The sequence below is a fragment of the Pseudophryne corroboree genome, chromosome 10 (assembly GCF_028390025.1).
Source record: "Pseudophryne corroboree isolate aPseCor3 chromosome 10, aPseCor3.hap2, whole genome shotgun sequence".
NCBI lineage: Eukaryota > Metazoa > Chordata > Amphibia > Anura > Myobatrachidae > Pseudophryne > Pseudophryne corroboree.
Window position 1 is genome coordinate 374,239,950 of NC_086453.1, and position 27,558 is coordinate 374,267,507.

The 27,558-nt window shown below is 47.0% G+C and overlaps 1 protein-coding gene across 8 annotated transcripts in view; it reads left to right on the forward strand.

The window, feature by feature from the left end:
• The window catches only part of PKNOX2 (PBX/knotted 1 homeobox 2), a 581,048-nt gene that overhangs the window by 238,898 nt on the left and 314,592 nt on the right, over positions 1-27,558 (forward strand). For 6 of the 8 annotated variants that reach the window (XM_063943776.1, XM_063943768.1, XM_063943774.1 and 3 more), the window contains one exon: positions 22,452-22,521. The exons of the other annotated variants lie outside the window; for them this stretch is intronic. The gene's annotated coding sequence lies outside the window, so the exon portion shown is untranslated. The remainder of the gene's footprint in view (positions 1-22,451; positions 22,522-27,558) is intronic. 8 annotated transcript variants of the gene reach the window in all.

The window sequence follows — 27,558 nt, forward strand, 5'->3', positions numbered from 1 at the left end:
GTTCCCTGTGAACTAACGGCGGATACCGGACGCACGTCTAACACCAACATAGTTGTCAAGGCCTCAGTTATCCGCTTTGCAGCAGGATGACTGCTGTGATATTTCATCTTCCTCGCAAAGGACTGTTGAACAGTCAATTGCTTACTGGAAGTAGTACAAGTGGGCTTACGACTTCCCCTCTGGGATGACCATCGACTCCCAGCAGCAACAACAGCAGCGCCAGCAGCAGTAGGCGTTACAGGCAAGGATGCATCGGAGGAATCCCAGGCAGGAGAGGACTCGTCAGAATTGCCAGTGACATTGCCTGCAGGACTATTGGCATTCCTGGGGAAGGAGGAAATTGACACTGAGGGAGTTGGTGGGGTGGTTTGCGTGAGCTTGGTTACAAGAGGAAGGGATTTACTGGTCAGTGGACTGCTTCCGCTGTCACCCAAAGTTTTTGAACTTGTCACTGACTTATTATGAATGCGCTGCAGGTGACGTATAAGGGAGGATGTTCCGAGGTGGTTAACGTCCTTACCCCTACTTATTACAGCTTGACAAAGGGAACACACGGCTTGACACCTGTTGTCCGCATTTCTGGTGAAATACTTCCACACCGAAGAGCTGATTTTTTTGGTATTTTCACCAGGCATGTCAACGGCCATATTTCTACCACGGACAACAGGTGTCTCCCCGGGTGCCTGACTTAAACAAACCACCTCACCATCAGAATCCTCCTGGTCAATTTCCTCCCCAGCGCCAGCAACACCCATATCCTCCTCATCCTGGTGTACTTCAACACTGACATCTTCAATCTGACTATCAGGAACTGGACTGCGGGTGCTCCTTCCATCACTTGCAGGGGGCGTGCAAATGGTGGAAGGCGCATGCTCTTCACGTCCAGTGTTGGGAAGGTCAGGCATCGCAACCGACACAATTGGAGTCGGACTCTCCTTGTGGATTTGGGATTTCGAAGAACGCACAGTTCTTTGCGGTGCTACTGCTTTTGCCAGCTTTAGTCTTTTCATTTTTCTAGCGAGAGGCTGAGTGCTTCCATCCTCATGTGAAGCTGAACCACTAGCCATGAACATAGGCCAGGGCCTCAGCCGTTCCTTGCCACTCCGTGTGGTAAATGGCATATTGGCAAGTTTACGCTTCTCCTCCGACAATTTTATTTTAGGTTTTGGAGTCCTTTTTTTACTGATATTTGGTGTTTTGGATTTGACATGCTCTGTACTATGACATTGGGCATCGGCCTTGGCAGACGACGTTGCTTGCATTTCATCGTCTCGGCCATGACTAGTGGCAGCAGCTTCAGCACGAGGTGGAAGTGGATCTTGATCTTTCCCTAATTTTGGAACCTCAACATTTTTGTTCTCCATATTTTAATAGGCACAACTAAAAGGCACCTCAGGTAAACAATGGAGATGGATGGATTGGATACTAGTATACAATTATGGACGGGCTGCCGAGTGCCGACACAGAGGTAGCCACAGCCGTGAACTACCGCACTGTACTGTGTCTGCTGCTAATATATAGACTGGTTGATAAAGAGATAGTATACTCGTAACTAGTATGTATGTATAAAGAAAGAAAAAAAACCCACGGTTAGGTGGTATATACAATTATGGACGGGCTGCCGAGTGCCGACACAGAGGTAGCCACAGCCGTGAACTACCGCACTGTACTGTGTCTGCTGCTAATATATAGACTGGTTGATAAAGAGATAGTATACTCGTAACTAGTATGTATGTATAAAGAAAAAAAAAAACCACGGTTAGGTGGTATATACAATTATGGACGGGCTGCCGAGTGCCGACACAGAGGTAGCCACAGCCGTGAACTACCGCACTGTACTGTGTCTGCTGCTAATATAGACTGGTTGATAAAGAGATAGTATACTCGTAACTAGTATGTATGTATAAAGAAAGAAAAAAAAACCACGGTTAGGTGGTATATACAATTATGGACGGGCTGCCGAGTGCCGACACAGAGGTAGCCACAGCCGTGAACTACCGCACTGTACTGTGTCTGCTGCTAATATAGACTGGTTGATAAAGAGATAGTATACTCGTAACTAGTATGACTATAAAGAAAGAAAAAAAAACCACGGTTAGGTGGTATATACAATTATGGACGGGCTGCCGAGTGCCGACACAGAGGTAGCCACAGCCGTGAACTACCGCACTGTACTGTGTCTGCTGCTAATATATAGACTGGTTGATAAAGAGATAGTATACTCGTAACTAGTATGTATGTATAAAGAAAGAAAAAAAAACCACGGTTAGGTGGTATATACAATTATGGACGGGCTGCCGAGTGCCGACACAGAGGTAGCCACAGCCGTGAACTACCGCACTGTACTGTGTCTGCTGCTAATATAGACTGGTTGATAAAGAGATAGTATACTCGTAACTAGTATGTATGTATAAAGAAAGAAAAAAAAACCACGGTTAGGTGGTATATACAATTATGGACGGGCTGCCGAGTGCCGACACAGAGGTAGCCACAGCCGTGAACTACCGCACTGTACTGTGTCTGCTGCTAATATATAGACTGGTTGATAAAGAGATAGTATACTCGTAACTAGTATGTATGTATAAAGAAAGAAAAAAAAACCACGGTTAGGTGGTATATACAATTATGGACGGGCTGCCGAGTGCCGACACAGAGGTAGCCACAGCCGTGAACTACCGCACTGAACTGTGTCTGCTGCTAATATATAGACTGGTTGATAAAGAGATAGTATACTCGTAACTAGTATGTATGTATAAAGAAAGAAAAAAAAACCACGGTTAGGTGGTATATACAATTATGGACGGGCTGCCGAGTGCCGACACAGAGGTAGCCACAGCCGTGAACTACCGCACTGTACTGTGTCTGCTGCTAATATAGACTGGTTGATAAAGAGATAGTATACTCGTAACTAGTATGTATGTATAAAGAAAGAAAAAAAAACCACGGTTAGGTGGTATATACAATTATGGACGGGCTGCCGAGTGCCGACACAGAGGTAGCCACAGCCGTGAACTACCGCACTGTACTGTGTCTGCTGCTAATATAGACTGGTTGATAAAGAGATAGTATACTCGTAACTAGTATGACTATAAAGAAAGAAAAAAAAAACCACGGTTAGGTGGTATATACAATTATGGACGGGCTGCCGAGTGCCGACACAGAGGTAGCCACAGCCGTGAACTACCGCACTGTACTGTGTCTGCTGCTAATATATAGACTGGTTGATAAAGAGATAGTATACTCGTAACTAGTATGTATGTATAAAGAAAGAAAAAAAAACCACGGTTAGGTGGTATATACAATTATGGACGGGCTGCCGAGTGCCGACACAGAGGTAGCCACAGCCGTGAACTACCGCACTGTACTGTGTCTGCTGCTAATATAGACTGGTTGATAAAGAGATAGTATACTCGTAACTAGTATGACTATAAAGAAAGAAAAAAAAACCACGATTAGGTGGTATATACAATTATGGACGGGCTGCCGAGTGCCGACACAGAGGTAGCCACAGCCGTGAACTACCGCACTGTACTGTGTCTGCTGCTAATATATAGACTGGTTGATAAAGAGATAGTATACTCGTAACTAGTATGTATGTATAAAGAAAGAAAAAAAAACCACGGTTAGGTGGTATATACAATTATGGACGGGCTGCCGAGTGCCGACACAGAGGTAGCCACAGCCGTGAACTACCGCACTGTACTGTGTCTGCTGCTAATATAGACTGGTTGATAAAGAGATAGTATACTCGTAACTAGTATGTATGTATAAAGAAAGAAAAAAAAACCACGGTTAGGTGGTATATACAATTATGGACGGGCTGCCGAGTGCCGACACAGAGGTAGCCACAGCCGTGAACTACCGCACTGTACTGTGTCTGCTGCTAATATATAGACTGGTTGATAAAGAGATAGTATACTCGTAACTAGTATGTATGTATAAAGAAAGAAAAAAAACCCACGGTTAGGTGGTATATACAATTATGGACGGGCTGCCGAGTGCCGACACAGAGGTAGCCACAGCCGTGAACTACCGCACTGTACTGTGTCTGCTGCTAATATATAGACTGGTTGATAAAGAGATAGTATACTCGTAACTAGTATGTATGTATAAAGAAAGAAAAAAAAACCACGGTTAGGTGGTATATACAATTATGGACGGGCTGCCGAGTGCCGACACAGAGGTAGCCACAGCCGTGAACTACCGCACTGTACTGTGTCTGCTGCTAATATAGACTGGTTGATAAAGAGATAGTATACTCGTAACTAGTATGTATGTATAAAGAAAGAAAAAAAAACCACGGTTAGGTGGTATATACAATTATGGACGGGCTGCCGAGTGCCGACACAGAGGTAGCCACAGCCGTGAACTACCGCACTGTACTGTGTCTGCTGCTAATATAGACTGGTTGATAAAGAGATAGTATACTCGTAACTAGTATGACTATAAAGAAAGAAAAAAAAACCACGGTTAGGTGGTATATACAATTATGGACGGGCTGCCGAGTGCCGACACAGAGGTAGCCACAGCCGTGAACTACCGCACTGTACTGTGTCTGCTGCTAATATATAGACTGGTTGATAAAGAGATAGTATACTCGTAACTAGTATGTATGTATAAAGAAAGAAAAAAAAACCACGGTTAGGTGGTATATACAATTATGGACGGGCTGCCGAGTGCCGACACAGAGGTAGCCACAGCCGTGAACTACCGCACTGTACTGTGTCTGCTGCTAATATAGACTGGTTGATAAAGAGATAGTATACTCGTAACTAGTATGTATGTATAAAGAAAGAAAAAAAAACCACGGTTAGGTGGTATATACAATTATGGACGGGCTGCCGAGTGCCGACACAGAGGTAGCCACAGCCGTGAACTACCGCACTGTACTGTGTCTGCTGCTAATATATAGACTGGTTGATAAAGAGATAGTATACTCGTAACTAGTATGTATGTATAAAGAAAGAAAAAAAACCCACGGTTAGGTGGTATATACAATTATGGACGGGCTGCCGAGTGCCGACACAGAGGTAGCCACAGCCGTGAACTACCGCACTGTACTGTGTCTGCTGCTAATATATAGACTGGTTGATAAAGAGATAGTATACTCGTAACTAGTATGTATGTATAAAGAAAGAAAAAAAAAACACGGTTAGGTGGTATATACAATTATGGACGGGCTGCCGAGTGCCGACACAGAGGTAGCCACAGCCGTGAACTACCGCACTGTACTGTGTCTGCTGCTAATATAGACTGGTTGATAAAGAGATAGTATACTCGTAACTAGTATGACTATAAAGAAAGAAAAAAAAACCACGGTTAGGTGGTATATACAATTATGGACGGGCTGCCGAGTGCCGACACAGAGGTAGCCACAGCCGTGAACTACCGCACTGTACTGTGTCTGCTGCTAATATAGACTGGTTGATAAAGAGATAGTATACTACTAATATTATATATACTGGTGGTCAGGTCACTGGTCACTAGTCACACTGGCAGTGGCACTCCTGCAGCAAAAGTGTGCACTGTTTAATTTTAATATAATATTATGTACTCCTGGCTCCTGCTATAACCTATAACTGGCACTGCAGTGCTCCCCAGTCTCCCCCACAATTATAAGCTGTGTGAGCTGAGCACAGTCAGATATATATATACATTGATGCAGCACACTGGGCTGAGCAGTGCACACAGATATGGTATGTGACTGAGTCACTGTGTGTATCGTTTTTTTCAGGCAGAGAACGGATATATTAAATAAAACAAACAACTGCACTGTCTGGTGGTCACTGTGGTCGTCAGTCACTAAACTCTGCACTCTCTTCTACAGTATCACAGCCTCAGGTCAATCTCTCTCTCTCTCTCTCAACCCTAATCTAAATGGAGAGGACGCCAGCCACGTCCTCTCCCTATCAATCTCAATGCACGTGTGAAAATGGCGGCGACGCGCGGCTCCTTATATAGAATCCGAGTCTCACGAGAATCCGACAGCGTCATGATGACGTTCGGGCGCGCTCGGGTTAACCGAGCAAGGCGGGAGGATCCGAGTCTGCTCGGACCCGTGAAAAAAACATGAAGTTCGTGCGGGTTCGGATTCAGAGAAACCGAACCCGCTCATCTCTAGTTATATGCAGCGATATTCCGGGCAGTGGTGTTATATGCGGCGATATTCCGGGCAGTGGTGTTAAATGCAGTGATATTCCAGGCAGTGGTGTTATATGCGGCGATATTCCGGGCTGCGGTGTTAAATGCAGTGATATTCCGGGCAGTGGAGTTATATGCAGTGATATTCCGGGCAGTGGTGTTATATGCAGTGATATTCCGGGCAGTGGTGTTATATGCAGTGATATTCCAGGCAGTGGTGTTATATGCGGCGATATTCCGGGCTGCGGTGTTAAATGCAGTGATATTCCGGGCAGTGGAGTTATATGCAGTGATATTCCGGGCAGTGGTGTTATATGCAGTGATATTCCGTGCAGTGGTGTTATATGCAGCGATATTCCAGGCAGTGGTGTTATATGCGTCGATATTCCAGGCAGTGGTGTTATATGCAGCGATATCCCGGGCAGTGGTGTTATATGCAGCGATATTCCGGGCAGTGGTGTTATATGCGGCAATATTCCAGGCAGTGGTGTTATATGCGGTGATATTCCAGGCAGTGGTGTTATATGCGGCGATATTCCAGGCAGTGGTGTTATAGGTGTTATATGTGGTGATATTCCGGGCAGTGGTGTTATATGCAGCGATATCCTAGGCAGTGGTGTTATATGCAGCGATATTCCAGGCTGTGGTGTTATATGCGGCGATATTCCAGGCAGTGGTGTTATATGCAGCGATATCCCGGGCAGTGGTGTTATATGCAGCGATATTCCGGGCAGTGGTGTTATATGCGGCGATATCCCGGGCAGTGGTGTTATATGCAGCGATATTCCGGGCAGTGGTGTTATATGCAGCAATATTCCAGGCAGTGGTGTTATATGCAGCAATATTCCAGGCAGTGGTGTTATATGCGGTGATATTCCAGGCAGTGGTGTTATATGCGGCGATATTCCAGGCAGTGGTGTTATATGTGGTGATATTCCAGGCAGTGGTGTTATATGCAGCAATATTCCAGGCAGTGGTGTTATATGCGGTGATATTCCAGGCAGTGGTGTTATATGCGGCGATATTCCAGGCAGTGGTGTTATATGCGGTGATATTCCAGGCAGTGGTGTTATATGTGGTGATATTCCAGGCAGTGGTGTTATATGCAGCAATATTCCAGGCAGTGGTGTTATATGCGGTGATATTCCAGGCAGTGGTGTTATATGCGGTGATATTCCAGGCAGTGGTGTTATATGCGGTGATATTCCAGGCAGTGGTGTTATATGTGGTGATATTCCAGGCAGTGGTGTTATATGCGGTGATATTCCAGGCAGTGGTGTTATATGCGGCAATATTCCAGGCAGTGGTGTTATATGTGGTGATATTCCAGGCAGTGGTATTATATGCGGTGATATTCCAGGCAGTGGTGTTATATGCGGCGATATTCCAGGCAGTGGTGTTATATGTGGTGATATTCCAGGCAGTGGTGTTATATGCGGTGATATTCCAGGCAGTGGTGTTATATGCGGTGATATTCCAGGCAGTGGTGTTATATGCGGTGATATTCCAGGCAGTGGTGTTATATGTGGTGATATTCCAGGCAGTGGTGTTATATGCGGTGATATTCCAGGCAGTGGTGTTATATGCGGCAATATTCCAGGCAGTGGTGTTATATGTGGTGATATTCCAGGCAGTGGTGTTATATGCGGTGATATTCCAGGCAGTGGTGTTATATGCGGTGATATTCCAGGCAGTGGTGTTATATGTGGTGATATTCCGGGCAGTGGTGTTATATGTGGTGATATTCCAGGCAGTGGTGTTATATGTGGTGATATTCCGGGCAGTGGTGTTATATGCAGCGATATCCCGGGCAGTGGTGTTATATGCAGCGATATCCCGGGCAGTGGTGTTATATGCGGCGATATCCCGGGCAGGGGTGTTATATGCTGTGATATTCCGGGCAGTGGTGGTATATGCAGCGATATTCCAGGCAGTGGTGTTATATGCAGCAATATTCCGGGCAGTGGTGTTATATGCAGCGATATTCCGGGCAGTGGTGTTATATGCAGCGATATCCCGGGCAGTGGTGTTATATGCAGCGATATTACGGGCAGTGGTGTTATATGCGGCGATATCCCTTGAACCGGCCCTGGCAGCAATATTCCAGGTAGTGGTGTTATATGCGGCGATATTCCGGGCAGTGGTGTTATATGCGGCGATATCCCGGGCAGTGGTGTTATATGCGGCGATATCCCGGGCAGTGGTGTTATATGCGGCGATATCCCGGGCAGTGGTGTTATATGCAGCGATATTCCGGGCAGTGGTGTTATATGCAGCGATATTCCAGGCAGTGGTGTTATATGCGGCGATATTCCAGGCAGTGGTGTTATATGCAGCGATATTCCGGGCAGTGGTGTTATATGCAGCGATATTCCAGGCAGTGGTATTACATGCAGCGATATTCCAGGCAGTGGTGTTATATGCAGCGATATTCCAGGCAGTGGTGTTATATGCGGCGATATTCCAGGCAGGGGTGTTATATGCGGCAATATTCCAGGCAGTGGTGTTATATGCAGCGATATTCCGGGCAGTGGTGTTATATGCAGCGATATTCCGGGCAGTGGTGTTATATGCAGCGATATCCCGGGCAGTGGTGTTACTGTATATGCAGCGGTATTCCGGGCAGTGGTATTCATAACGATATTCCGGGCAGTGGTGTTATATGCGGTGATAATCCAGGCAGTGGTGTCACATGCGGTGATATTCCGGGCAGTTGTGTTATATGCAGTGATATTCCGGGCAGGGGTGTTATATGTGGCGATATTCCGGGCAGTGGTGTTATATGCGGCGATATTCCGGGCAGTGGTATTATATGCAGTGATATTCCGGGCAGTGGTGTTATATGCGGCGATATCCCGGGCAGTGGTGTTATATGCAGTGATATTCCGGGCAGTGGTTTTATATGCAGTGATATTCCGGGCAGTGGTGTTATATGCATGATATTCCGGGCAGTGGTGTTATATGCGGCGATATTCCGGGCAGTGGTGTTATATGCTGCGATATTCCGGGCAGTGGTGTTATACGTAGCGATATTCCGGGCAGTGGTATTACATGCAGCGATATTCCAGGCAGTGGTGTTATATGCAGCGATATTCCAGGCAGTGGTATTACATGCAGCGATATTCCAGGCAGTGGTGTTATATGCAGCGATATTCCAGGCAGTGGTGTTATATGCAGCGATATCCCGGGCAGTGGTGTTATATGCAGCGATATTCCAGGCAGTGGTGTTATATGCAGCGATATCCCGGGCAGTGGTGTTATATGCAGCGATATTCCGGGCAGTGGTGTTATATTCAGTGATATTCCGGGCAGTGGTGTTATATGCAGCGATATTCCGGGCAGTGGTGTTATACATAACGATATTCCAGGCAGTGGTGTTATATGCAGCGATATTCCGGGCAGTGGTGTTATATGCAGCGATATTCCGGGCAGTGGTGTTATATGCAGCGATATTCCGGGCAGTGGTGTTATATGCAGCGATATTCCGGGCAGTGGTGTTATATGCAGCGATATCCCGGGCAGTGGTGTTATATGCAGCGATATCCTGGGCAGTGGTGTTATATTCGGCGATATTCCGGGCAGTGGTGTTTATATGCGGTGATATTCCGGGCAGTGGTGTTATATGTGGTGATATTCCAGGCAGTGGTGTTATATGTGGTGATATTCCAGGCAGTGGTGTTATATGCAGCGATATCCCGGGCAGTGGTGTTATATTCGGCGATATTCCGGGCAGTGGTGTTATATGCGGTGATATTCCGGGCAGTGGTGTTATATGTGGTGATATTCCGGGCAGTGGTGTTATATGTGGTGATATTCCGGGCAGTGGTGTTATATGCAGCGATATCCCAGGCAGTGGTGTTATACGCAGTGATATTCCAGGCAGTGGTGTTATATGTGGTGATATTCCGGGCAGTGGTGTTATATGCAGCGATATCCCGGGCAGTGGTGTTATATGCAGCGATATTCCGGGCAGTGGTGTTATATGCAGCGATATCCCGGGCAGTGGTGTTATATGCAGCGATATTCCGGGCAGTGGTGTTATATACTACTTTTTGGCCCATTTTGGGTACATTTCCTTTGCAGTGTTAGGAGGTATTTTGTTGTTGGATTGAATGTGCCAGATGAGGCTGATCGCAGGGGTGAGAAGACTCAGTGACACGAGGAGTCAGAGTACTACTTTGAGCGCAGATTGTGACCATTACAATCCATACCGTCATGCTGCATCTCCTGGTCCTATACCCCTATCCCCAGTACAGTAACTACTCTCGCAGAGCTTTGTTTCCGGAACTGTTACACCTGTCTCTCTGACACACATTGCACAAAACTCTACATCCGGACCAGAAGACTCGCCTGAATTTCTGCTCCCCACTAACGTGACACTTTGTTGTAGTTGCTACATCTTTATGGGACATATTGGACAGAGTTACAAGGGTTCAGTCTAGTTTATACTGTGTTGGATTTGCATCCTTCCTGAAGGTACCTGTGTAGAGGGGGAGCACCTACACCACGAGACGTGTGCCAGGGAAGGATCATCCGTGGCGTATGATCAGAGTGTTGCTACATTGCTTCCCTTACACTCTGTCTCTGTATATACAGCGCCTCCTGACACCGTGCTGTATGCGCTGACCTCATCCTCCGGCTCCTGGCAACCGTGGCGTTTGCTATGGCTGCAGCCTGCACGGCTTCACCTTTAGAGGTCTGTGCAGAAAATGAGCTCCACCGGGACCCTGTCAGAAAAAGGCAACTTGCTCATTGCTATGACTGCCAACGCTATCTACTAGGGCCACGGCTGCGACTGCCCGTGCCTCTGCTTCTGGAAACTTCTTCACGTGGTTATAATGAGCACTAATGTTTCTGGAAAGGGTCTTGATTTTTATTGAAGTAATAACATTTGGTGTTTTTCTGGGATCAGAGAGGGATTTGAATGGATGATGATTCCATAGAACATGTGGCTGCTGCTGTGTTTGTACAGCATGGGGCAGATTACATAAGCATGACTGAGTGTGTTACATGTAATAGAGGGGCAGAAGCCTGGAGAAGGGATAAATGCAAGGTGATAACGCACCAGCCAATCAGCTCCTAACTGTCATTTTTCAAATCCGCAACGATTGGCTGGTGCGTTGTCACCTTCCAGTTATCACTGCTGTATTATTATTATTTTTTATTTTATTATTATTACCAGTTATTTATATAGCGCACACATATTCCGCAGCGCTGTACAGAGAATATTTTGCCCATTCACATCAGTCCCTGCCCCAGTGGAGCTTACACTCTATATTCTCTATCTCATGTATACACACACACACACACACACACACACACACACACACACACACACACACACACACACACACACACACACACACACACACAGATTGTGGTAGGAAACCGGAGTACCCGGAGGAAACCCACGCAAGTACGGGGAGAATATACAAACTCCACACAGTTAGGGCCATGGTGGGAATAGAACCCATGACCTCAGTGCTGTGAGGCAGTAATGCTAACCACTACACCATCCGTATCACCTTATCTCTTCTTTATCTCTTCTTCAGGCTTAATACATCTAGTAACAGCCCCTCATGGTGTCCTGTCTGCCTTGAGACAATACTGCAGCTGTCAATGGTTTTTATAATTATTTTTTAACGTTTTGTCCCTGCTTTTCCCTAGTCAGCTAAATGCCGCATGCAATTGTAAATATATGTAGTATAATGCATTCGTGCTGACCTCTTTCCATCTACTATCTGCTGCGCTGTATGTTTATACATCCTGCAACACAACTGTGCAGTCCCTGGTTACAGTAACCGTTTAAATTGGTTCCTCAATATCAGATGCGCCTCAGGATTCCCGGTGACCCTAATAGCGCAGATAGGCGCTCTCATTACAATGGTCAGATTATCTGGTAACACAGAGGAAGCATGCAATGACAACAGATGCAGTATTTCTCATAATGAGGGAACAATAAATGTGAATAAAAGGGTGATATATGCACGCCTCTTGTCTCCCCCTTTCCACCTTACTCTGACACAATGGTGGTCATTCCGAGTTGTTCGCTCGCTAGCAGTTTTTAGCAGCCGTACAAACGCTATGCCGCCTCCCACTGGGAGTGTATTTTAGCTTAGCAGAAGTGCGAACGAAAGGATCGCAGAGCGGCGGCAAATAATTTTTGTGCAGTTTTAGAGTAGCTCAAAACCTACTCAGCGCTTGCGATCACTTCAGACTGTTCAGTTCCTGTTTTGACGTCACAAACCCGCCCTGCGTTTTTCCTGGCATGCCTGTGTTTTTCCTGGCACGCCTGCGTTTTTCCGATCACTCCCTGAAAACGGTCAATTGACACCCAGAAATGCCCACTTCCTGTCAATCACTCTGTGGCGGTCATTGCGGCTGAAAAGTTTCGCTAGACCTTGTGTAAAAATACATCGGCCGTTGCGAAAGTACGTTGCGTGTGCGCATTGTGCCGCATATGCATGCGCAGAAGTGACGGTTTTTTACTTAATCACAGCGCAGCGAACATTTTCAGCTAGCGATCAACTCGGAATGACCCCCATAGATCGGTACAACCTTAAGTATTTATGTAAATTAATAGAAATGTTTTCCTGCTGTAACGGACACATGGGGGTATATTTACTAAGCTCCCGATTTTGACCGATTTTGCGTTTATTCTTCTAAGTGTCATCACGGGAATTTACTAAGCACAAATCTCGGCAGTGATGAGGGCATTCGTATTTTTTTTTAAGTCAAAGAAAAAAAATACGAATGAATACACCATCGGTCAAATACGCCTGTTATTTGATAGAACTCGGTCATTTACTAAAATTTGTATTTCACAAACACTGCCGGCAATAGCCAAACACTGCCGTGAATAAATACAAATCGTAAAAAAAAAGCAGTTTTAAAATAGACCTGATTTTTTTTACCGTGTTCTGATAGGCATGCACGGATCCGTGAGATCCGTGCATGTTTATCAGTGGTAAGGGGTGGGAAAGTGTTAAATTTATTTAAAAAAAATGCGTGGGGTCCCCCCTCCTAAGCAAAATCAGCGGTTGACCGAAAGTAACCTCACCGCTGACCGCAACGTTCCCACCATTGGATACAATGGAGCGCATAGGCGCTACATTGTATCTCTGCCGTGTGCTGCCTCACAGACACTACAGGAGCACACAGCCAATCAGGAGAGTGCCACGACGTGGCGCTCCCTGATTGGCTGAAGGGACCCTCTTTGACAGGAGTCAGGGGGGATCCTGGCAGTCGGGGAAAGGGGTCCCATGTGTAAACATGGGACCCCTTTCAGTGCGTGGTCGGGTTTCCGTTTTTTTGTTTTGCCAAGTACGTGGATTATACAAAGAAAACAAGATACACTGGATTATGTGAGTATAATTTTTTCACAGGTACCCCAAGGATTCTACATGGAGAAGAGGACGGAGCCTCGTGGGAACATAGGTAAGTATGTATGTTTGGAGGTGTGCATGTATGTAATAAACTTATACTGTCACGGTGTATGTGTCCTGTTTTTTTTGGGGGGTATTTTTTTAGTAGTAGTACTACAGGTACCAGCGGGCCCGGTTTTCCACTGCATGCTGGTACTTGTGGTTCTCCAAGTACCAGCTTGCGGGGGAGGCTTGCTGGGACTTGTAGTACTGCTACTAAAAACAATATTCACATTTTTTTCAAAAGGCTATCAGCCCCCCATCCGCCGCCCTTGGATGGGGGGGACAGCCTCGGGCTTCACCCCTGGCCCTTGGATGGCTGGAGGGGGGACCCCTTGATTTAAGGGGTTCCCACTCCTCCAGGGTACCCCGGCCCAGGGTGACTAGTTGGGTATGTAATACCAGGGCCGCCGGGACCACTATAAAAGTGTCCACCGGCTGTGGCATTATGTACCTGGCTAGTGGAGCCCAGTGCTGGTTTTAAAAATACGGGTGACCCCTACGCTTTTTGTCCCCCGTATTTTTGGAACCAGGACCAGGCGCAGAGCCCGGTGCTGGTTGATGAAATATGGGGGAACCCCTGTCATTTTTGTCCCCATATTTTGTCAACCAGGACCGGCTCAAAGAGCCCGAGGCTGGTTTTGCTTAGGGGGGGGGGACCCCACGCATTTTTTTTTTTTTGCTTTTTAACATTTTTTTTTTTTTTTACGAAAGGTGCACAATGAAGCACTGCACGGATCTCACAGTTCATTGTGTTAATGTCGGCAGTGTTTTACTATTCACTCCCGTAAAACACTGCCAAAAAATACGAATGACATTGACATCGGAATACACGAAAATGCAGAATACGACAGCTTAGTAAATTAGTCGTAAGAAATTCAAAAAGTTGCAGATTTACACTTTCGATGTTATTCGTGTTTGAACTTTAACCTCATTCTGAAAAATACGAATTTTAGTAAATATACCCCATGGTGTAAATGAAGATGTTGGTACAGTCAGATGCAGTGTCAAGGGAAGAGGAGAATGGAGATCTGGGGGTGTTCTGGGAAACGCAGTGACCTGCGTATTTGTAAATCACACAGCGCAGTTCTGTGTCTGTGTGCCTGTCCAGCACTCACACGTCTCTTACATGAGGTTGTACTAACACACTTGCTGTGCTCTGCGTCGGCACTGGCAGCACTATACTCTATAAATACTATGGAGGTTATTCATGAAGCTGTGAATAGATTGGAGAAGTGAGCTAGTGGAGACGTTGCCTATGGCAACTGATCATATAAATGGAGATAGATCTTCTGAAAGCATCATTTTGTTGCACTTTTTACTATTTTTATTTTTTAGTCAGTAAATTGTGTGGTTTTTTTCGTGGAGAGTTATCATTCCCATTGCGTCTTGATGTATGTAAAATGTAAAAGGAGCTCAATTAGCATATTTACTAACGTAGAGCATATACTGAGTATCCCTTATCCAAAATGCTTGGGACCAGAAGTATTTTGAATACCGTATTTTTCCGTATTTTGGAATAATTGCATACTATAATGAGATATCATGGCGATGGGACCCAAGTCTAAGCACACAATGCATTTATATTTCATATACACCTTGTACACACAGCCTGAAGATAATTTAATACAATATTTTTAATAATTTTTGTGTATTAAACAAAGTTTGTGTACACTGGGCCCTCGGAAAACAAAGGTTTCACTATCTCACTCAAAAAATTCCGTATTTCGGAATATTTGGATATGGGATACTCATCCTGTGTGTGTGTATGTGTGTGTGTGTGTGTGTGTGTGTGTGTGTGTATATATATATATATATATATATATATATATAATACATAATTGCTGCAGTCACACCAAACAGTCCCGTGAGACACCACTAGCGTTGGGGATCCTTTTTTGCTGAAAATGCGTCTTAGTCATAATGGGATGTGGGTAGGACGCTCCAGGAGACTGTGCTGATTAATGCGGTACTGTATATCTGTGTATATCTGAAAAGAGCTCCTAACTGTGATACGCCCTGTGATCTGCCGAGGGGGGGGGGGGCATTTGACAATTGTGCGTGTGCGATCAGCCTGCGCACACTTGCACATCACCCACTTTCGGGGAGAATTCTGAGGCAAGCCCTCTGCCGGCCAGGTATGTTGTGTGTAGCTCATACGCCATTTTCAGGTGACGTTAGCTGCGGGGCCAATCACGGGAATGCTTCATATTCCGGATATTGGTAAATCGGGCAGCATTCCATTCCATATAGAAACCTATGGGGGATGCAGCTGCTGGCAGGAATGAAGGCTCCTTCTACATACATTCGTGGAATACTTAATATTTGCGGCTAACCCCATAAAACGTATAAAATATTATTTGATAATTGGGCCCCTCAGTCACACACAACAGTCTAGCGTCATACAGTATATCAAATTAATCAGCACAGTCTCCTTGTGCGCTCTAATTACATTGCATTGCGAATAAGATTCATTTTCTGCAAAAAAAGATGCCTGACACGAGCAGAGTTGCATGGGACCTGTCGGCTCACACGCGTCGGGCATCTCGCGCTGTGCAGCGTATTGAGGCTGGATGTACGAGGACACATCTGCAGAGCACGAATCACAGTCACACACTATTCTGATGGTCACAGAGCTGAGTGATTATTTTGCTACTGCGGTAAAATCTCCTACAGCGCATGCGTTACACAGAGTGGTGGTCATTCCGAGTTGTTCGCTCGCAAGCTGCTTTTAGCAGCTTTGCACACGCTAAGCCGCCGCCTACTGGGAGTGAATCTTAGCTTATCAAAATTGCGAACGAAAGATTCGCAATATTGCGAAAAGACTTCTCTGTGCAGTTTCTGAGTAGCTCGAGACTTACTCTGCCAGTGCGATCAGTTCAGTGCTTGTCGTTCCTGGTTTGACGTCACAAACACACCCAGCGTTCACCCAGACACTCCTCCGTTTCTCCAGCCACTCCCGCGTTTTTCCCGGAAACGGTAGCGTTTTTTCACACACACCCATAAAACGGCCAGTTTCCGCCCAGAAACACCCACTTCCTGTCAATCACACTCCGATCACCAGAACGAAGAAAAAACCTCGTAATGCCGTGAGTAAAATTCCTAACTGCATAGCAAATTTACTTGGTGCAGTCGCACTGCGGACATTGCGCATGCGCATTAGCGACTAATCGCTCCGTTGCGAGAAAAAAATAACGAGCGAACAACTCGGAATGACCCCCAGTGTGCGCACAAGAGTGCTTTTGCATTTACGGTACATGGTAAGAGATATGTATTGGGAAGGCACTGGGCATTCCTGGCGCTGACTGACAGGTGGCTAGGCAGATGCACGGCGATTATCCATCCTACTGACGAGTGTCACTGAAGCTCTTGCATACACAGATGCTCAATCTGCACTTGGGAGGCTGCACTGATACTGTAAATGTGTACCTGCCATAGGGATGTCTAAAGAAGCACCAGGCGGTGTAATGTCTGTGGGCGCTGAAAGTTGGTGTCTTTCTCCTTGCACATTCCTACATAAGGATGTACACCAGGGAAGGGCTTTGTAGTGTCATATGGTCCACCAACAAAAGAAGCAGCCGCAGCTGGGACAGGCCCATAGTTTCCCTTTCATGCCAATGTACGCTGCGACACCTCACACTGATCATACACCATGGATAGAGTCCTCCGTTGCAGGAGGGCATCAGGGTCTCCAACAGGATTCCCCCCATTTTAATGCATGGGAGGTGAAGAAAAGGATGACCCCTTTAGAGTGATGTCATTATATAATACCCTGCATATTCAGCCCTGCAGGAGAGTTACTACAATACCCTTAGTCCCCCGAGTGGGAGGTCTTCTCTCACTGCCAGTTTCACCTTACCCTGAGTATGCCCTACCTGCCGGAGTGTGACAACTGGGGACAGGAAGGAGAGAACTGTGATCAGAGATTCCAGCTGTAAATCTGGTGACCAGACTTGTACATGTATAATATTTTCACTTGTAAAGAAGTCTTCCTGGCTCCAGATTGGCTCTTGTAAAGAAGTCTTCTGGGCTCCAGATTGGCTCTTGTAAAGAAATCTTCCTGGCTCCAGATTGGCTCTTGTAAAGAAGTCTTCCTGGCTTCAGATTGGCTCTTGTAAAGAAGTCTTCCTGGCTCCAGATTGGCTCTTGCAAAGAAGTCTTCCTGGCTCCAGATTGGCTCTTGTAAAGAAGTCTTCCTGGCTCCAGATTGGCTCTTGTAAAGAAGTCTTCCTGGCTTCAGATTGGCTCTTGTAAAGAAGTCTTCCTGGCTCCAGATTGGCTCTTGTAAAGAAGTCTTCCTGGCTCCAGATTGGCTCTTGTAAAGAAGTCTTCTGGGCTCCAGATTGGCTCTTGTAAAGAAATCTTCCGGGCTCCAGATTGGCTCTTGTAAAGAAGTCTTCCTGGCTCCAGATTGACTCTTGTAAAGAAGTCTTCCTGGCTCCAGATTGGCTGTGAGTGAACACATGAGATTAGTGACCCCAGACATGAAACACGGGACAGGCTATAGAAGTATCTCCCAAGATATTACAGCAGGAAGTACAAGGCAGAAAGGAGCATGTACCGACTTATTGGTGATTTTTTATTTTATTTATATTCCTATCCAAGTATGGGGATTTTGAGATCATGCATTTAATCACTCTGTATTACTAACGTTAATGTCAGTGTTTTGCTGTAATTCCATGAGTGTTACGCTGGCACTGAACTTTGATATCTAGCAGAATGTATTGAAACTTGTATAGAGCTCATCCACATGGGAGCTTTCTTTTGTCACGTTACAAATGTAGCATAACACAAGAAAGCTCCTGAGCAGAAAGTATAGCATGGAAGCGTATTGATTTCTCTGCCATGCCAAGTATGTCTTCATCGTTGTCTTGCTGTAGCCCCCATGGTGCAAGTATCATTGCCAATTGTGAGTACGGTATGCCAGGAGTAATCTAGAGATCAATAGATCTCTGCTGCTTTTTTTTTCAGACAGTTGCTTCAATATCGAACACACACATTAAACATTAGCCTATAAATAATTACTGTCACCTGATGTATGTAAGCGATGGACCAACTAACACAATGCAGCTGATTCAAGTAGCGGCAAGGGTCCCCTAGTGATGACATTCAGTGGGATGACACTAGTGATAACATTCAGCTGGATAATAGGGTTCCCCTAGTGATGAAACTGAGTGGGATGTTAGGATTCCCCTAGTGATGACTCTCAGTGGGATGCTAGGGTTCCCCTAGTGATGACTCTCAGTAGGGTGTTAGGGTCCCCTAGTGATGAAACTGAGTTGGATGTTAGTATTCCCCTAGTGATGACTCTCAGTGGGATGCTAGGGTTCGCCTAGTGATGAAACTCAGTGGGATGTCAGGGTTCTCCTAGTGATGACACTCAGTGGGATGTTAGGATTCCCCTACTGATGACTCTCAGTGGGATGCTAGGGTTCTGCTAGTGATGAAACTCAGTGGGATGTAAGGGTTCTCCTAGTGATGACAATCAGTGGGATGTTAGGATTCCCCTAGTGATGACACTCAGTGGGATGTTAGGGTTCCCCTAGTGATAACACTCAGTGGGATGTAAGGGTTCCCCTAGTGATGACACTCACTGGGATGTAAGGGTTCTCCTAGTGATGACACTCAGTGGGATGTTAGGATTCCCCTAGTGATGACTCTCAGTGGGATGCTAGGGTTCCCCTAGTGATGAAACTCAGTGGGGTGTTAGGGTTCCCTAGTGATGAAACTAAGTGGGATGTTAGGATTCCCCTAGTGATGACTCTCAGTAGGATGCTAGGGTTCCCCTAGTGATGAAACTCAGTGGGATGTCAGGGTTCTCCTAGTGATGACACTCAGTGGGATGTTAGGATTCCCCTACTGATGACTCTCAGTGGGATGCTAGGGTTCTGCTAGTGATGAAACTCAGTGGGATGCTAGGGTTCTCCTAGTTATGACAATCAGTGGGATGTTAGAAATCCCCTAGTGATGACACTCAGCGGGATGTTAGGGTTCCCCTAGTGATGACACTCAGCAGGATGTTAGGGTTCCCTTAGTGATGACACTCAGTGGGATGTAAGGGTTCCCCTAGTAATGAAACTCAGTGGGATGTAAGGGTTCTCCTAGTGATGACACTCAGCAGGATGTTAGGGTTCCCCTAGTGATGACACTCAGTGGGATGTAAGGGTTCCCCTAGTAATGAAACTCAGTGGGATGTAAGGGTTCTCCTAGTGATGACACTCAGTGGGATGTTAGGATTCCCCTAGTGATGACACTCAGCGGGATGTTAGGGTTCCCCTAGTGATGAAACTCAGTGGGATGTCAGGGTTCTCCTAGTGATGACACTCAGTGGGATGTTAGGATTCCCCTACTGATGACTCTCAGTTGGATGCTAGAGTTCTGCTAGTGATGAAACTCAGTGGGATGTAAGGGTTTTCCTAGTGATGACAATCAGTGGGAGGTTAGGGTTCCCCTAGTGATGACACCCAGCGGGATTTTAGGGTTCCCCTAGTGATGACACTCAGCGGTATGTTAGGATTCCCCTAGTGATGACACTCAGTGGGATGTACGTGTTCTCCTAGTGATGACACTCAATGCGATGTTAGGGCTCCCCTAGTGATGACACTCAGCGGGATGTTAGGGTTTCTCTAGTGACAACACTCAGCGGGATGTTAGGGTTCCTCTAGTGATGACATTCAGTAGGATGTTAGGGTTCCCCTAGTAGTGACACTCAGTGGGACAGTAGGGTTCCCCTAGTGATGACACTCAGTGGGATGTTAGGGTTCCTCTAGTGATGACATTCAGTGGGATGTTAGGGTTCCCCTAGTGATGACACTCAGTGGGATGTTAGGGTTCCCCTAGTGATGACACTCAGTGGGATGTAAGGGATCTCCTAGTGATGACACTCAGTGGGATGTTAGGATTCCCCTAGGGGTGACACTCAGTGGGATAGTAGGGTTTCCCTAGTGATGGCACTCAGTGAGATGTTAGGGTTCCCCTAGTTAAGACGCTCAGTGGGATGTTAGGGTTCACCTAGTGATGACACTCCGTGAGATGTTAGGGTTTCCTTAGTGATGTCACTCAGCGGGGTAGCAGGGTTCCCTTAGTGATGAAACTCCGTGAGATATTAGGCTTCCCCTAGTAATGACACTCAGTGAGATAGTAGGGTTTCCCTAGTGATGACACTCAGCGGGATGGTAGGGTTCCTCCAGTGATGACATTCAGCGGGATGTTAGGGTTCTCCTAGTGATGACACTCAGTGGGATGTTAGGATTCCCCTAGTGATGACTCTCAGTGGGCTTTTCGGTTTCCCCTAGTGATGACACTTTGCGGGATGTTAGAGTTCCCCTAGTCACTCAGCGGTGTGTTAGGGTTCCCCTAGTGTTGACATTCAGTGGGATGTAAGGGTTCCCCTAGTGATGAAACTCAGTGGGCTTTTCGGTTTCCCCTAGTGATGACACTTTGCGGGATGTTAGAGTTCCCCTAGTCACTCAGCGGTGTGTTAGGGTTCCCCTAGTGTTGACATTCAGTGGGATGTTAGGGTTCTCCTAGTGATGACACTCAGTGGGATGTTAGCATTCCCCTAGTGATGACACTTAGTGAGATGTTAGGATTCCCCTAGTGATAACACTCAGTGGGATGTTAGAGTACCTCAAGTGATGACACTCAGTGGGATGTTAGGGCTTCCCTAGTGATGACACTCAGCGGGATGGTAGGGTTCCTCTAGTGATGACATTCAGTGGGATATTAGGGTTCCCCTAGTGATGACACTAAGCGGGATGTTAGTGTTCCCTTAGTCACTCAGCGGTATGTTAAGGTTCCCCTAGTGATGACATTCAGTGGGATTTTAGGGTTCCCCTAGTGATAACACTCAGTGGGATGTTAGGGTTCCCCTATTGATGACACTCAGTGGGATGTTAGGACTCCCCTAGTGATGACACTCAGCAGGATGTTAGGGTTCCTCTAGTGATGACATTCAGTGGGATGTTAGGGTTCCCCTAGTGATGACACTCAGCTGGATTTTCGGTTATCCCTAGTGCTGACACTCATCGGGATGTTAGAGTTCTCCTAGTCACTCAGAGGTATGTTAGGGTTCCCCTATTGATGACACTCAGTGGGATGTTAGGACTCCCCTAGTGATGACACTTAGCGGGATGTTAGGGTACCTCTAGTGATGACATTCAGTGGGATGTTAGGGTTCCCCTAGTGATGACACTCAGCTGGATTTTCTGTTTCCCCTAGTGATGACACTCCGCGGGATGTTAGAGTTCCCCTAGTCATTCAGTGGTATGTTAGGGTTCCCCTAGTGATGACACTCAGTGGAATGTTAGGGTTCCCCTAGTGATGTCACTCAGTAGGATGTTAGGCTTCCCCTAGTGATGACACTCAGTGGAATGTTAGGGTTCCTCCGGTGATGACACTCAGTGGGATTTTAGGACTCCCCTAGTGATGACACTCAGCGGGATGTTAGGGTTCCTCTAGTGATGACATTCAGTGGGATGTTAGGGTTCCCCTAGTGATGACACTCAGTTGGATGTTAGGGTTCCCCTAGTGATGACACTCAGCGGGATGTTAGAGTTCCCCTAGTCACTCAGCGGTATGTTAGGGTTCCCCTAGTGATGACACTCAGCAGAATGTTAGGGTTCCCCTAGTGATGATACTCAGTGGAATGTTAGGGTTCCCCTAGTGATGACACTCAGTGGGATGTTAGGGTTCCCCTAGTGATGACATTCAGCTGTATTTGCGGGTAGGAAAATAAGGTTTTTGATGCGATGCTCCTATGGCTATTTCCGGTTGATAAATAAAATATTATGAATGAGAACTTTTTATTTGTATGAAATAATTACAGGACTTAGGTAGGTGACCACGTGTCCTAATGAGAGCTGTTGCCATTCTTTGTCTCTGTAGGTGTATGGGATAGCGCTGTGGGAGTTTCCAGCCACTCTGCTTCCTGGTCAGCGTGCTGAAATTACAAAAGGTTGGTAAATGTGATCCATTAATTATACAATTTTTAGGTTCATCTATTAACTACGTGGTTTAGGGTTAGAAAATGCAGAGTGCGTGGTGGTATAATGCTTTTATCAAGTGTTATCTGATCTTTTTTACTCTTCAAACGTGTGGCAGAATGCCCATCACAACCCATAGAGATGCTGAGGCTTACAGATGGGTCTACCGTTATCTTGACTAGTTTTCTGCGCCTAGTCACAACATTACTTATAAGCATAAACCCTTCATCTACTGTTCTCAGCTGCAATACAATACAGAGAACAGTACAGCAGGAGATTAAGTCATTACAGCAGGGGATTAAGTCCGACTGGCCAGTCTCAGTTAATCCTATTAAATGTCAAGATAAATGTGGACCCATCTGTATATCAACTCAGAGACTTTAATTATCACTGCTGGAAAAGCAAAAATAAACTAGTTTAAAGAAACCAATAGATCTCGCCCTCATAGTGAGTGTTAAATACCTGCTTCACCCCTTTCTATCAATGGGCTTAGAAATACACAGTCCTTGCACCCCTGAAGTCACTAGCTGTGGTTCCAGCTACTCAGGAACAGGAGTAAGGGCTCGCAGGCGCTGGCTGAGGTGAAAGGTAACCTTCCGTTGCTGTGTTTAGCTAAAGGTAGTCCTTGCTGCACCCATGTCTTCTACATCCACAAGTGTACACTGTTAGGCGGCCTGTAGAGAATGGGTGCTTCTACCCTATTCCAGCTCCCGTCCGCAACACTCCAGCTCAAGGTGTCGCCATCATAGCAGACTTAGACGCCCTACCTGATTCTCAGTGGAAATGGTAAAGGCGGTTACCTTAATTACAGTGAACAGATTGGATATAATTTGTTAATGAAGAAATTGCACAGCGCTCCAATATGGTAGTAAATGAGTAACTGCGGTGTAAAAAATATATATCACATTTTATTATATAAAACCGTTCACATGATACCATTCAATCATAAAACTGTAATACCTAACATAAAACTTTCACATGAATAAATAAATAATTCAAGTGGATATTAGTGGCCACAGCACGTTACGGTATAGTCAGTAGTAACTGGTGACTGACGGCTCTCACCACTGTAAATTACTACAGAGGGTCCAACTTTCCAAATGATCATGCCGGTGTATAAGTCTCTACACAACTGAGCCAGCACTTACGTATTCCGTCCGCACAGGGCAGTCGAGAGCCTGGTTAGGCCCAGGTACTTTTCAGGGAGTGTGGCCTAATCCCAGGAGGTGTGGTCATGCACCCTTAGAAAAAATACAGGAAAAATTGTATTTTAAGCGCCTCCCTGGCCACACTACAGCCCAGCACACAGCACACAATATCCTGTGGATATTGGGGGAATCTGGGCTGACGGAGCTTTTTAAATGTCATTTATTTATTCATGTGAGTGTTTTATGTTACGTATGGCATATTTGATAATTGAATAGTTTTATATAATATATATTTGTGCACCATTATTGTTAATTTGTTACCTTATTGGAACGCTCTGCAATTTCTCTATTAGCTGCTTCTTGGTTTGGCTACCTTTACACAGCTGCCGAATATTGGTATTGGAAAACACCTCTTTCTCAGCGCCGGCGATATACTGTACTGTTATTTCCTCTTTGGATGTAGTCTGGGACAACCCTGAGTTTGTACCAGTACATATTTACTATGCAGAGAAAAGGGCAAAAGCTCTGATCATGAGGGTCAGGGCCGGCCCAAGCTTATTTTTTTTAGTAAGCCAAAATCTATTTTGGCGCCCCTTGATGGGATACAAGGGGTGTGGTCTTACAAGAAAGGGGTGTGGCTACACAATTGTACTCCCCGTGGTACAGGGTGATAGTGGGTGACAGGGAGATAATAGGTTACTGTGAGGCAGGGGTGACAGGGAGATGGTGGGTGACTGGGGCAGGGGTGACAGGGAGATAATGGGTGACTGAGGCAGGGTGACATTGAGATAGTGGATGACTGATGTCCCCAGTGCCAGATACACATGTCCCCACAGTGCCAGATATACCCCCAGTGCCAGATACACATGTCCCCACAGCGCCAGATATACCCCCAGTGCCAGATACACATGTTCCCACAGTGCCAGATATACCCCCAGTGCAGATACACATGCCCCCACAGTGCCAGATTATACCCCCAGTGCAGATACACATATCCCCACAGTGCCAGATATACCCCCAGTGCAGATACACATATCCCCACAGTGCCAGATATACCCCCAGTGCAGATACACATATCCCCACAGCGCCAGATATACCCCCAGTGCCAGATACACGTCCCCACAGTGCCAGATATACCCCCAGTGCAGATACACATATCCTCACAGTGCCAGATATACCCCCAGTGTAGATACACATGTCCCCACAATGCCAGATATACCCCCAGTGCCAGATACACATGTCCCCACAGTGCCAGATATGCCCCCAGTGCCAGATACACATGTCCCCACAGCGCCAGATATACCCCCAGTGCCAGATACACATGTCCCCACAGTGCCAGATATGCCCCCAGTGCCAGATACACATGTCCCCACAGTGCCAGATATACCCCCAGTGCCAGATACACATGTCCCCACAGCGCCAGATATACCCCCAGTGCCAGATACACATGTCCCCACAGCGCCAGATATACCCCCAGTGCCAGATACACATATCCCCACAGTGCCAGATATACCCCCAGTGTAGATACACATGTCCCCACAGTGCCAGATATACCCCCAGTGCAGATACACATATCCCCACAGCGCCAGATATACCCCCAGTGCCAGATACACGTCCCCACAGTGCCAGATATACCCCCAGTGCAGATACACATATCCCCACAGTGCCAGATATACCCCCAGTGTAGATACACATGTCCCCACAATGCCAGATATACCCCCAGTGCCAGATACACATGTCCCCACAGTGCCAGATATACCCCCAGTGCAGATACACATGTCCCCACAGTGCCAGATATACCCCCAGTGCCAGATACACGTCCCCACAGTGCCAGATATACCCCCAGTGCAGATACACATATCCCCACAGTGCCAGATATACCCCCAGTGTAGATACACATGTCCCCACAATGCCAGATATACCCCCAGTGCCAGATACACATGTCCCCACAGTGCCAGATATACCCCCAGTGCAGATACACATGTCCCCACAGTGCCAGATATACCCCCAGTGCAGATACACATATCCCCACAGCGCCAGATATACCCCCAGTGCAGATACATATGTCCCCACAGTGCCAGATATACCCCCAGTGCCAGATACACATGTCCCCCCAGTGCCAGATGCACATGTCCCCACAGTGCCAGATATACCCCCAGTGCAGATACACATGTCCCCACAGCGCCAGATATACCCCCAGTGCCAGATACACATGTCCCACAGTGCCAGATATACCCCCAGTGCAGATACACACATCCCCACAGCGCCAGATATACCCCCAGTGCCAGATACACATGTCCCCACAGTGCCAGATATACCCCCAGTGCAGATACACATATCCCCACAGCGCCAGATGCACATGTCCCCACAGTGCCAGATATACCCCCAGTGCAGATACACATGTCCCCACAGTGCCAGATATACCCCCAGTGCCAGATACACATGTCCCCCCAGTGCCAGATACACATGTCCCCACAGTGCCAGATATACCCCCAGTGCCAGATACACATGTCCCCCCAGTGCCAGATATGCCCCAGTGCCAGATACACATGTCCCCACAGTGCCAGATATACCCCCAGTGCCAGATACACATGTCCCCCCAGTGCCAGATACACATGTCCCCACAGTGCCAGATATACCCCCAGTGCCAGATACACATGTCCCCACAGCGCCAGATATACCCCCAGTGCTGCTACACATGCACCCACAGTGCCAGATATACCCCCAGTGCAGATACACGTCCCCACAGCGCCAGATATACCCCCAGTGCAGATACACATGTCCCCACAGTGCCAGATATACCCCCAGTACTGATACATGCCCCCACAGTGCCTCCCACAGCGCCAGATATGCCCCCAGTGTTGATACATGCCCCCACAGTGCCTCCCACAGCGCCAGCTATGCCCCCAGTGCAGATACACATGCCCCCACAGTGCCAGATATGCCCCCAGTACTGATACATGCCCCCACAGTGCCTCCCACAGCGCCAGATATGCCCCCAGTGTTGATACACATGCCCCCACAGTGCCTCCCACAGTGCCAGATATGCCCCCAGTGCTGATACATGCCCCCACAGTGTCTGATATGCCCCCACAGCACCAGATATGCCCCCAGTGCTGATACATGTCCCCACAGTGCCTCACCCCCTGAAAAAAAAAAGTGCTGCTCACCTACTGCTGCTGCTGTGAGGGGAGGAGAGCGCAGCGCGCGCCTCTCCTACCCTTCCGACTCCAGTGGCGGTGTGTATCTGAAATTCGGCGCCGGCCTGTGAGCCAATCAGAGCTCACGGTCCGGCAGCCAATCAGGAGCCTCAGCTGCCGGTCCGCGAGCTCTGATTGGCTCACGGGCCGGTGCCGAATTTCAGATACACACCGCTGCTGGAGACGTCAGTGCGCGCTGGGCTGCGGTGGCCGGGAGCGGATCAAGCTGCTTGCTAGCCACCGCTGCTGTAGAGAGTGAGTCACTGTGACTCACTCTCTGCAGCAGCGCCCTCTGCGGCCCAGCGCTCAACGTGGCTGCGTAGCCCGCGTATGCGTCGAGCCGGCCCTGATGAGGGTGACACTTTGTATTCCTTTCAACAGTTGAAGGAAAAGTTTAATTTCTCCATCTCTCAGATATTTTCTATGTATCTACAGCTTAGACGTTATACCACAACTTTCACTAATGCTCTCCACTTACATTTCTGATCAGTTTCAAATAGGGAGATTTGACAAATCCGACCTGTAGAATGAGACTTAGAGGGACTGATTCAATTGTTGCGTCCGCCCCCTGCTGGACGTCTATCAGAATGGACCTCTATTGGAGCTATTCAATTGTTGCGCCGATCAGACGCCTATTAGCTACGGCAGTCACATTTGTTCT